This window comes from Otolemur garnettii, unplaced genomic scaffold (assembly GCF_000181295.1).
Source record: "Otolemur garnettii isolate 467f Iridium unplaced genomic scaffold, OtoGar3 scaffold00330, whole genome shotgun sequence".
NCBI classification, from domain to species: domain Eukaryota; kingdom Metazoa; phylum Chordata; class Mammalia; order Primates; family Galagidae; genus Otolemur; species Otolemur garnettii.
This window is the reverse complement of record NW_003852725.1, coordinates 189,686-200,001: the sequence shown is the minus strand read 5'-3', so window position 1 is coordinate 200,001 and position 10,316 is coordinate 189,686.

Here is a 10,316-nt window from a genome sequence, read left to right as displayed (position 1 = left end):
TCTGCTGGTTGCAGGCTAAAAGAATGGAATGTGCCCCAAAAGCTGGAGCAGCGAGGTCTGAATGCGCCGACAGGGAGGTTCTGAGAGGGAGAAAGATCCAGACCACTTTTATTCTTGCTTACAAAAAGTATCTAACTGAAAAATGGTGTCATAATTAAGAGTACCTTCTGGAGGCCATTGTTCACCAGTGGAGAGTTGATACTGAGGCCAGACCTGGGTGCATACATTCTTTTTTCAGCCTCTGGGGATCAAACATGTCCCAGTGCTTCAGAATACAGCCCAGCAGAGTGTTCCGGCAGCATAGGCTGAAAAATCAGGTATCTGGGAGCCTGGTCCCACCTGATGACTGTTTTCCCACCCCATATTCCTGTGTTGTCAAAGTGTCCTCTGACCAACCCAAGAAGCCTTCCAGCCAAACAAAAGGAAGCATCCTTCCAATGCTTGGGGACGAATCCCTGAGGACAGTGGCATCCTCAGCCCTGGAGCTTGTCTGGAATTAGCCACTCTTACCAGTGTAGCACTTAGTACCTGCTGGTTCTCCTGTGCTTATAACATGCTGGCAGCACAGCCCAAGAAATCAGGTATCAGGGAGCCTGGTCCCACCTAATGCATATTCTGTCCCTTTCTACCCCTTCCCCGCCCAGCTCCGTGAGTATCAATAAAGTGGGGATGATCTCCATTCTGGAGAAAATGGCTATGCAGTGTTTGCACATTTAACTCTATATAATCTTTACATGCTTCTTTTAAATTCCCAGTAAGAAAGGAAAATAGGAAGTCTTAAATGCTATGTTTTCCAACCTCCCTTTTCATTCCCAAAAGTTAGCCAGGCAACAATAATTACTTCGTGACAAATCTGAGTTGAGAGACATTTTGAAAGTTTTGCATTACAATTAGTTGAAGTCTTAAAGACACCTGGAATTATTTTAAACTTTTCCATTTACACACACCAATAAATCATTTCTTCATGGTTTATGGCCATTCTTGCTGTGGGGAGTTGCTTCCCTCCACAGACCTCTAGTTGCTCAGAGAAGCCATATAAGGGAGTCTTTTTGCCCTTTTTTTGGAGCTGACTTGTAGTTAACATGGTTTAGCCTTTTTTCTCAGATACATGAAAACACCAATTGAATTTAATTTTGCAATTAAAGGCAATAAAAATGACCTTACAACACCCCTACAACACTTGAGACACACTTAAAACACAAGAAAAATACCAGAATGAGGCCATACAAACTTAACTAAATAAAGCAATCCTTTACCAACATTCAAAAAAAGCTGTAAACTACAAGGAGAGAGAGAGAAGCAGAAGAGGTCTATAGAGATTATAGAGATAAATAGGAAAAGTTTGGGACCATGGAAGAGAAGAGAGGATAGTTAGAGTTGGGAGAGCATGATTTTCCAAAGACCCCCCCCCACCCTGTTTCCTGGGGTCAGAACCATTGCTGGGGACCCCAGGGCCTCTGGGTGCTACCTCTTTGCTCGGCTTTCAACCAGAGAAAAGGAGTAAATATAGAACAGTTTCAAAAGTCTTCTAACATTCCTTTGACTCCTTTCTGGAGCCAATTTCTGGAGAATTAGAAAGTTCATTCCCCAACAGCCTCTTGCTGTGACCTGGAGGTCAGCAGCCACACTATGCACATTTACTGACTGATGGGCATCTAAATTATTAGTTTCCATTATTATAACTATAGAGAAAAGCAGGATAGAGGTAAGTGGTCCCATTGCTTTCCACAGATCATCAATCCCAGTTGAGCCCCCACACATGATACTGGAATTTCACTCTTCAGTAGGTTCTTGGTCTCAGTGATTGGAAGAATGAATCCATACACCACAGATCAGTGGTAAGACAGGATTTATTTACAGAAAAGAATTCAGAAGTGCCAGAGTTCCTGGCAGAGAGCAAAAACCCAAGTCAGGAGAGAAAAGCTCTCTCTCTGTCTCTCTCTAGGCTCTGTCTAGGGGTATATATAGTGGCATGGGGCTTGGTAGTTACATTTAGCATGTCTGGGACATCCTGTCTGGGACATCCTGTCTGGGATATGTCTGGAATAACGTGTCTGGGACATGTCTGGCCCTCAGTAGTTACATTTAGCACACTTGGTAGTTATATTTAGTGTGTCTGGGACATGTCTACATCATGTCTGGAACATGTCTGGGTCACAAATTAATGGCTACAATCCCTTTCATTCCCAGGCCTAGGAAACTTACATGAAATTGACCAGGTCTAGAAAATGGGGAGTTCCCTGTTTGGCCTAAGGTGCTGGTGTCTCCCCAGCAGCTGTCTGGCCCCTCCGACTACTGGGGCCTTCTACAGGGCCCCTCTGCCTACTATCTAGCCCACTGGTTCCTCTGCTCCCTGCCACCGCATCAACACCACCAAGATGGAGGCAGCTGGTCTTCCCCCCCAGCTCCACAAGCTGGCTGGAATGCCACTTGTTCTGTATCACCAATTTTCCAGTTATGACACCTAGGACACTGGCCCCCGCTTTTAAAGCAGCAGCAAGTAAATTAGCCTTTTGGGATTCCATTCCTGTGTCAGCACATGCCCATGTATATTCCTGTAAGGAAGCATTTTGTGCTCTCACAGGTCACAAGGCCTTTTGACACTCAGAGTCAGCATTCTCAAATGCTAAAGTTTGGAAAAGCATGTCTCTGAGCACCAGCTGGGCAATGGACTTATAGACTGCAATTTTTAATCAGGCTAGAAAGTCAGTATAAGGTTTGTTCCCTGACTGCATTATTTTAATAAAAGACTTAGAGATATCTCCAGGAGCCTGAACCTTTTCCCAGGCCCTAAGACAACACAGCCTTGTCTGGACTATGGCTATGTCATCATACTGAAGTTGATTCAGAATCTCTACCCACTGACCAGACCTGGTGAGCTATTCTGATGTTATAGGGACTCCTCTCTGCTGGTTCTGGTGACTCATCAGGTCAGCCTCCTTCCACCAGGAGGTAAGAATACTGTCTAAACTCAAGAACAGTTCTGGCTATCATGTCCCAGTCATAAGGAATGAGCCACTGCTCTTGTGCAAGCCCCTGTAACAGACCTCTAGAAAACGGAGATTGCATACCATACTGTGTTATGGCTATTTCAAATCTTTCAGAACCACAAAGGTGATCATATGGTGATCAAAACATTGGCCCCCTTGAGGGTGTTGCATATCAGGAGGAATATCAGTGAATGTAACCAGAAAAAGCCCCAAAGTGTCTTCCCACTTAAAGTCACTGGTTTTATGCCCTTCTAACACAGCCTTCATAACAGAAGTCACAGGTGGTTCATTTACATAGGGAGGCACTGAGGGCAATAATGGGTGCTCTAAGTTGTTATTTCCGACTGTTAGACTATTTACCCAGTCTTCCAATTGTTTGATCTGAGCAGCCATATTGGCCACAGAGGTAATTCCTTGCTTATTTGTGTCTGTATCATATGCTCTTGATTCTCAGTTCTCCTTAGGTCCAGATTCCCACTGAACCTGACTATTCTCCTCACTTTCAAATTCTGTTTGAACATCAACTTCTTCCTCAGTTTCTAATTCTCAAGACTCCCCAAACAGGAAGTTACCCATTGTTTTCTCTAAATGTCTTTGCTTATTTACCAAAGACCTCACTTATTCCAAGCGAGGTTCCCTAGATTCTAGATTGGCCAAAAGTTCCATTTCCCTGAGCAGAGTTTCCCTTTGGACTTCCTCCCACTGTCTGCCAAACGTTTCACTTACTTCCAAATGTCCCTTTCCCCTTCCATCCATGTCCTCAGTGTCCTGTTGTGTCCTGCTGGATCCTGCTGGATATGCCAGGTGTTGCAGCCCCTATGGCCCTGGTTTTGATCACAGCAGGAAGGAAACAGGCCTGACTGGATTAGAAGTACAAGCTTGCAGGAGGTGGGCTAACCTTGATTGCAGGGTAGCCCTTAGCAACCTCCACAGTAGCCTTTTATTGAGACAGTACAAGACAGGTGAGGGGGGTATTAGATAATGAGTACATGCCTAAGAATTGCCAGGGGCTCTGGCTCTTTCTCCAAGGAACACCTGTGGATAAATTGCCACAGGTTCTGCCCTTCAGCTGCAAATCATCTTACTCGGAGGTCTTCTGTCTCTTGGCATCCTCTACAAATGTGGGAGGATCCCTTGAGCTCTGGAGTTAGAAATCAGCCTGAGCAAGACTGAGACCTATCTCTACTGAAATTACAAAAATTATACAGGGATCTTTGAGGGGCCTGTAGTACCAGCCTCTCTGGAGGCTGAGGCATGTGGATCACTTGAACTGAGCAGTCTGAGGTTGCTTGGAGCTAGGCTGATGCCACAGCACTCTAGCATGGGCAACAGAGTGAGACTCTGTCTCAAAAAACAAAAAAAATATTTTTTTAAAAAAGATGGGAATCTTGTTATGTTGCAAGGGTGGTCTCAACTTACTGGCTTAAAGTAATTCTCTTGCCTTTCCTTTAGGATTATGTGGAGAGAAATCCTCTGGACCCTGAAAAAAAGTACAGCTGTTTTGGAGACCAGTAGAGAATGAAAGAAGGCCAGAACCAAATTGCATGATCACAGCAACCCCCTTTCCATACTCCTGTAAATCCTCATGACCCTGAGAAGGGTATAGCCATCCTGGGAGGACAGCTAGTGATAGAAAGCAAGCCAGAGACCAAATGGCATGGTCACAGCAATCCCCTCCCCACCCTCCTGAAATGCTTTAGGGCTAGTGTTCCTGGAAGGCAGCAGAATCTCCTACCTGTCCTGCATGGCACTAGAGACAAGGCCTGCCTGCAAGATTAACACCTTTCCTGGAAGGCAGTAATCCTAAAATCAGTCTCAAGGACACAGTATCTTTCACTCTGCAGGAAAGATGACTTCCGTCACCTCTCATGACCACCTCCCACATTCCAACTACACTAATAAAGGTCCCTCGAGAGGGGGCTGGCATCTGGTCAGACTCCATTCTGCTCCTTTACAATAAAGCCTATCCTTCATCCATGGACTGGCCTCCTCTTTCTTGTGGCCTCTGCCCCGACTTTCCCTAAATCTTTCAGATTACAGGCATGAGCCACCATGTCCCACTCCAAACCTGAAATTTTAAAATATTTATCATTATAGCCTGTAATGTTGAATATTACAGTAATATTATTCATTATGGATATAACATCACATACAGGGTTAAATGCGAAAGGCCTCCCTGTGGTGACAGCTTCCTGTATAGGGAGAAAACCCTGGTTGCAGCTCTGAGTGTGTGGGATTTTTATTAGCTGTCACTCAGAGGAATGGGGGGGTGGCCCTAGCCAATCAGGAGCGCTTCTGTGGAAACTGTCCAATGAGGTGTGCAGCAGAAGTGTAAGGGGCGGGTTCTACAGCCTGGAACAGCCCTGGACTGTTGTTTACAGCCGCCAAAGTCAGTGCGTGTTGGCTACTCCCGCTTTCCTCAGGAAAGCCCCCGGTGTCTCTTCTCGGACCCTGTCGCCCTGTGACTCGCAGGTACTGCAAGATCTGTAAGGAGGATGCCGGGACGACACAGAAGGCAGAAAACGGTGAGTGTGTTGGGCTGGTTGTCATGGGGAAGCGGCTGTGGCGGTCTCGGCCTCCCGGCGTCAGCCCGGGAGCCTGCGGACTCTAGTCCCAGGTGGAGCAGCTTGGCGGTCCGACCCGTCTGGCCACTGGTTGGGGCCAGAACCACAGCCGGGACCCGGACCAACCAGTTTCCTCCACAGATGACTTTGTACAGCCTCTCTGGGCAGCCGTGTGCCCACAGCACGGCGTCTCCGCAGATTGTGTGGTAAAGACTGCTGGGTCGTCAGGGAGAATCCCGACTCAGCGGCTGGGTCCGTGAAGTCCCCAGTCTGCCCTCTTCTTTGTTAAAAATAAAGTACAGCACAGTTAAAATATTGAGGGGTTCACTAGAGGAAGCACTGATTTATGAGTCAGCAAGCCCCAGCCGTGGTTTGTTTGGGGGTCCACAGGAGGGGCTTGAGGGAAAGGCTTTTGTAAAGTACATGAAGATGAAAACCTAACTCCATAATTGGTTGGTTATTTCGTAGTCTCCTTTTTTTCAGTTATGACGCTGGCTATCTTCTGGTTCTGTAATCAGAGGTAAACTGGTGGTTTGTAATGGGTTAAGCTTAAATTTTATTTCTAAGACAACAATTAACAAAAAAATGCATTTGCATTAGATTTCAGTATCATTTGGCAGTAATTCGGGGCACAAAAATCAGTTCAGTCTAATTGCCCACTATGTATTGATTTTATTTTATTTTATTTTATTTTGGTTTTTTTGAGACAGAGTCTCACTATGTCGCCCTTCATAGAGTCTCATGGTGTCACAGCTCACAGCAACCTCAAACTCTTGGCCTCAAGCCATTCTCTTGCCTCAGCCTCCCCGAGTATTTGGGACTACAGGCGCCCGCCACAAGGACCAGCTATTTTTGTTTTATTTTATTTTTGGTTGTAGTTGTCAATGTTGTTTGGTGGGCCCAGGCTGGATAGGAATCCGCCAGCTCTGGTGGATATGGCTGGCGCCCTAGCTACTGAGCTATAAGCGCCGAGCAGATGTATTGATTTTAACATTCCATAGGAAGACCTGTTTCTCTCTGCATTTTCCAAATCAGTGACAAACAATCTCACCCTGTTCTCTCAGCATAACTCTCCTAGGACTTACAGTAAAATCTTTATATTTCTAAATGTCAACATAAGGTCATCAATTCACTTTTTCCACTATTTGTCCTTTATAATATTTTTCAGAGTGATGGACGATTTTAATTGTATATTATTTTTCACAGAGAAGTGGATGGCTCTTTTAAAATATTTCTGTTTCTGAATATTTCACGTGAGGAAATTAGAGAACATGCCCTTCATGCTTTGACTTAAGAATTATTTGTGCCTCTCCTGTTTTTATATTTTCTAGGCACAAGCATGTTACCAGGATGGCCTTGGGTTGAGGTTTGTCTATAGAAACTTCACGGCCACTTACCTTTCTTTTCCCATTACTGAGTTTCACAACTGTCTGGGGATGACCCTGAATGCTCACAGTGCCTTGTCTCTTGGAATGTCTATTCCCGGGGTCCTCAAACTTTTTAAACAGGGGGCCAGTTCACTGTCCCTCAGACCACTGGAGGGCCGGACTGCGGGCCCCGGACCAGTCGGCTGCTAAGCAGGACAGGCAGCCGCGGCAAAAACACCCGGTGGGCCGGTTAAATGTCCTAGGCGGGCTGCATGTGGCCCGCCAGCGTAGTTTGAGGACTCCTGGATCATCTCCTGGGTCTTCTCAATGAGGACCTCCTGAGGTTTAAAGCTGGCTGGAGCCTATCAGGGGACCATAAAGATGGCTTGGGGCTGAGAGGGATCTAAGAAGCTAAGTTATTGAGACATTAAAATTTTTCTTTCTGGGTGGCGCCTGTGGCTCAGTGAATAGGGCACCGGCCCCATATACCGAGGCTCATGGGTTCAAACCCAGCCCCGGCCAAACTGCAACAAAAAAATAGCCGGACATTGTGGCGGGCGCCTATAGTCCCACCTACTCCGGAGGCTGAGGCAAGAGAATCACCTAGGCCCAAGAGCTGGAGGTTGCTGTGAGCTACGTGATGCCACGGCACTCTACTGAGGGCATTAGAGTAAGACTCTGTCTCTACCCACAAAAAAAAATAAGATTCTCTTCCTCCATCCCAGTATTCATTTTCAGGAGACGTGCCAATTGGATGCTGATACTGAGGAAAAAAGGACAAAAGCCGTTCCTGTTCTCTAGATTTTTCCACACTTGTGAAGGGAGAAAAAGTATACCAAAGGATAAGCAAAAGAGACCCCAGTAAGGTGGTGTGCCAGAACCTGGAAAGCAAATTGCACAGTGGGCACAGGGCAGGGTCCCCTAGGAGAAACGCTATCCAGTAGTTCAAGGAGTAGGATAGGGCTGGGCAGATTTTCCAAGTGATAGGATGGCTCGATTAGACACTTGAGTCCCTCATGTTTGTGTTTCTGTCAGCTCTGCCCCTCACTTAGAAAATACTTATTATCTTATTTGAGCTTCAGTTTTTTCCTAAGTGTAGAATGAATTTCAGCAGTAGAGCTTGAAAGATAACACAATTAAAAGGGTGCCAAAAAAGTATTCACATTTTAAGGAAGGAAAAAAATATTAAAATCTTAATAGTCAAGTTTCATCAATCTCTGCAATTACAATAAATGCAAGGTACAATATATAAGATAACAAATGTTAGAGCCAGGTGTGGTGGCTCACACGTTTAATCCTAGAACTCTGGGAGGATTACTTGAGCAGGTGGATTACTTGAGCTCAGGAGTTTGAGACCAGCCTAGGCAAAAAGCAAGACCCTGTCTTTACTAAAAATACAAAAATGGGCTCGGTGCCTGTAGCTCAGTGGCTAGGGCACCAGCCTTGTATACCAGAGCTGGTGGGTTCAAATCCAGCCCTGGCCTGCCAAACAACAACCAAAAAAATAGCCGAGCGTTGTGGTAGGCAGCCTGTAATCCCAGCTGCTTGGGAGGCTGAGGCAAGAGAATTGCTTGAGACTCTGTCTCAAAAACAAAACAAAAATAAAATAAGAAAAACTAAAGAGGATTGCTTGAGCCCAAGAGTTGGAGGTTACTATGAGCTATGACACCACGGCACTCAACCTAGGGAGACAGCTTGAGACTCTGTCTCAAAAAACAAACAAACAAAAAAAGATAAGAAGTGTTATTGGTATATATAAGGTCATCAATTCATATACAGTTTTTTTTTCCTTTCTGAAAATGTGTATACTTTTTAGGGGGGGCAACCTCTGTTTTCAAAGAAGCATGGAAAACATAGATCTCAGAAAAAATCTAGTCATGTATTCCACTTCTTAGGAAAAAAAAATTCTTTTTTGAGACACAGTCTCAAGCTATCACCCTGGGTAGAGTGCTGTGGCATCATAACTCACAACAACCTCCAACTCAGGCTCAAGAGATCCTGTTGCCTCAGTTTTTCTATTTTTAGTAGAGACCGTATCTCGATTTTTGCTTAGGCTAGTCTTGAATCTATCCATCTTGGTCTCCCAGAGTGCTAGGATTATAGGCATGAGCCACAGCACCACCGCCTTAAAAATTCTTATTTCCCATTTTCTTCCCAGAGTGAGTGTAGTAAGTTTCTCAGCTATGTTTTTTACTTGGAGATGATGTTGGAATCCTCAGGATTAGCTTTGGGAAGTTAATCTGGGGAAAAAATATAGGAACCATTTCTCCTACATGTTGCTTGCCAAAAAATAAATAGATTTCTACAAGAAAGTAGAGGAACTGGCAAATTACAAAGATTCACCAAAACATCCATTCCTCCCTTTTGTACAGTGTGAAAAATTTGTGTGTTTTACATGTCATTGCATAGGTGTTGAAATTTAATAATACTGTGAAATAGAATTTGGCATATCCTAAATAATTTGTTTATCATGCAAATAATAATGAATGCCCTGTTTATTATCCAAATAGGATAAATACTTTTTTTTTGAGACAGAGTCTCATTTTGTCACCCTCGGTAGAGTGTCATGGCATCACAGCTCACAGTAACCTCAAATTCTTCGGCTCAAGTGATCATCTTGAGGCCTCAGCCTCCCTAGTAGCTGGGACTATAGGCACCTACCACAACACCTGGCTATTTTTTTTTAGCAACAGGATCTCACTCTTGTTCAGGTTGGTCTTCAACTCTTGAGGGCAAGCAATTCACCCACCTGAGTCTCCCACAGTACTGGGATTATAGGCGTGGGCCATGCGGCCTGGCCTGGAATAAATACTTACGCTTTTCCTGTTGAGGTATGATGTTATTGTGGCTTACAACGTATGAGATATTATGATAAATATATATTTTCCCCCATGAATTCTGGATTTCAGCTCCTCTAAGCTTTGTTATTTCCTAACTTGACTAGAGAAATTATGATATCTTTTGTTAGATTATTTGGTCTTTTGTCCTTGGGTTCTGAAGTAGTGTCTGACCAGTAAACATCAAAGGTAGTCTTTCACTATTTACAACAAGTTCTTTAATACTTGAGCTTATGTTAACAAGGAGATTTTGGAAAAGCCCCTAGTAAGGACTGAATGAGAGGCTGGTTGCCAAGGGACTCATTATAAAAGCCATGTCATAGACCCCTTCCAAACGTTGCAGAAGCCCATGACTTAAATTGAGGTGCAGAGTCCCAAATGATTTATGTGCACAGCACAGCTTGAGAGGCAAGATTCAGCTAAGAGGTTCTCAGCCCAGGCTTCCATTTGGTATCACATGACCAATTTGAAGACATCTCATCACTTGTGTCCTCCCTGACAGATTCTGTTTTCTAAGATTAAATTCATATTGTGGGCCGGGTGCAGTGGGTCACACCT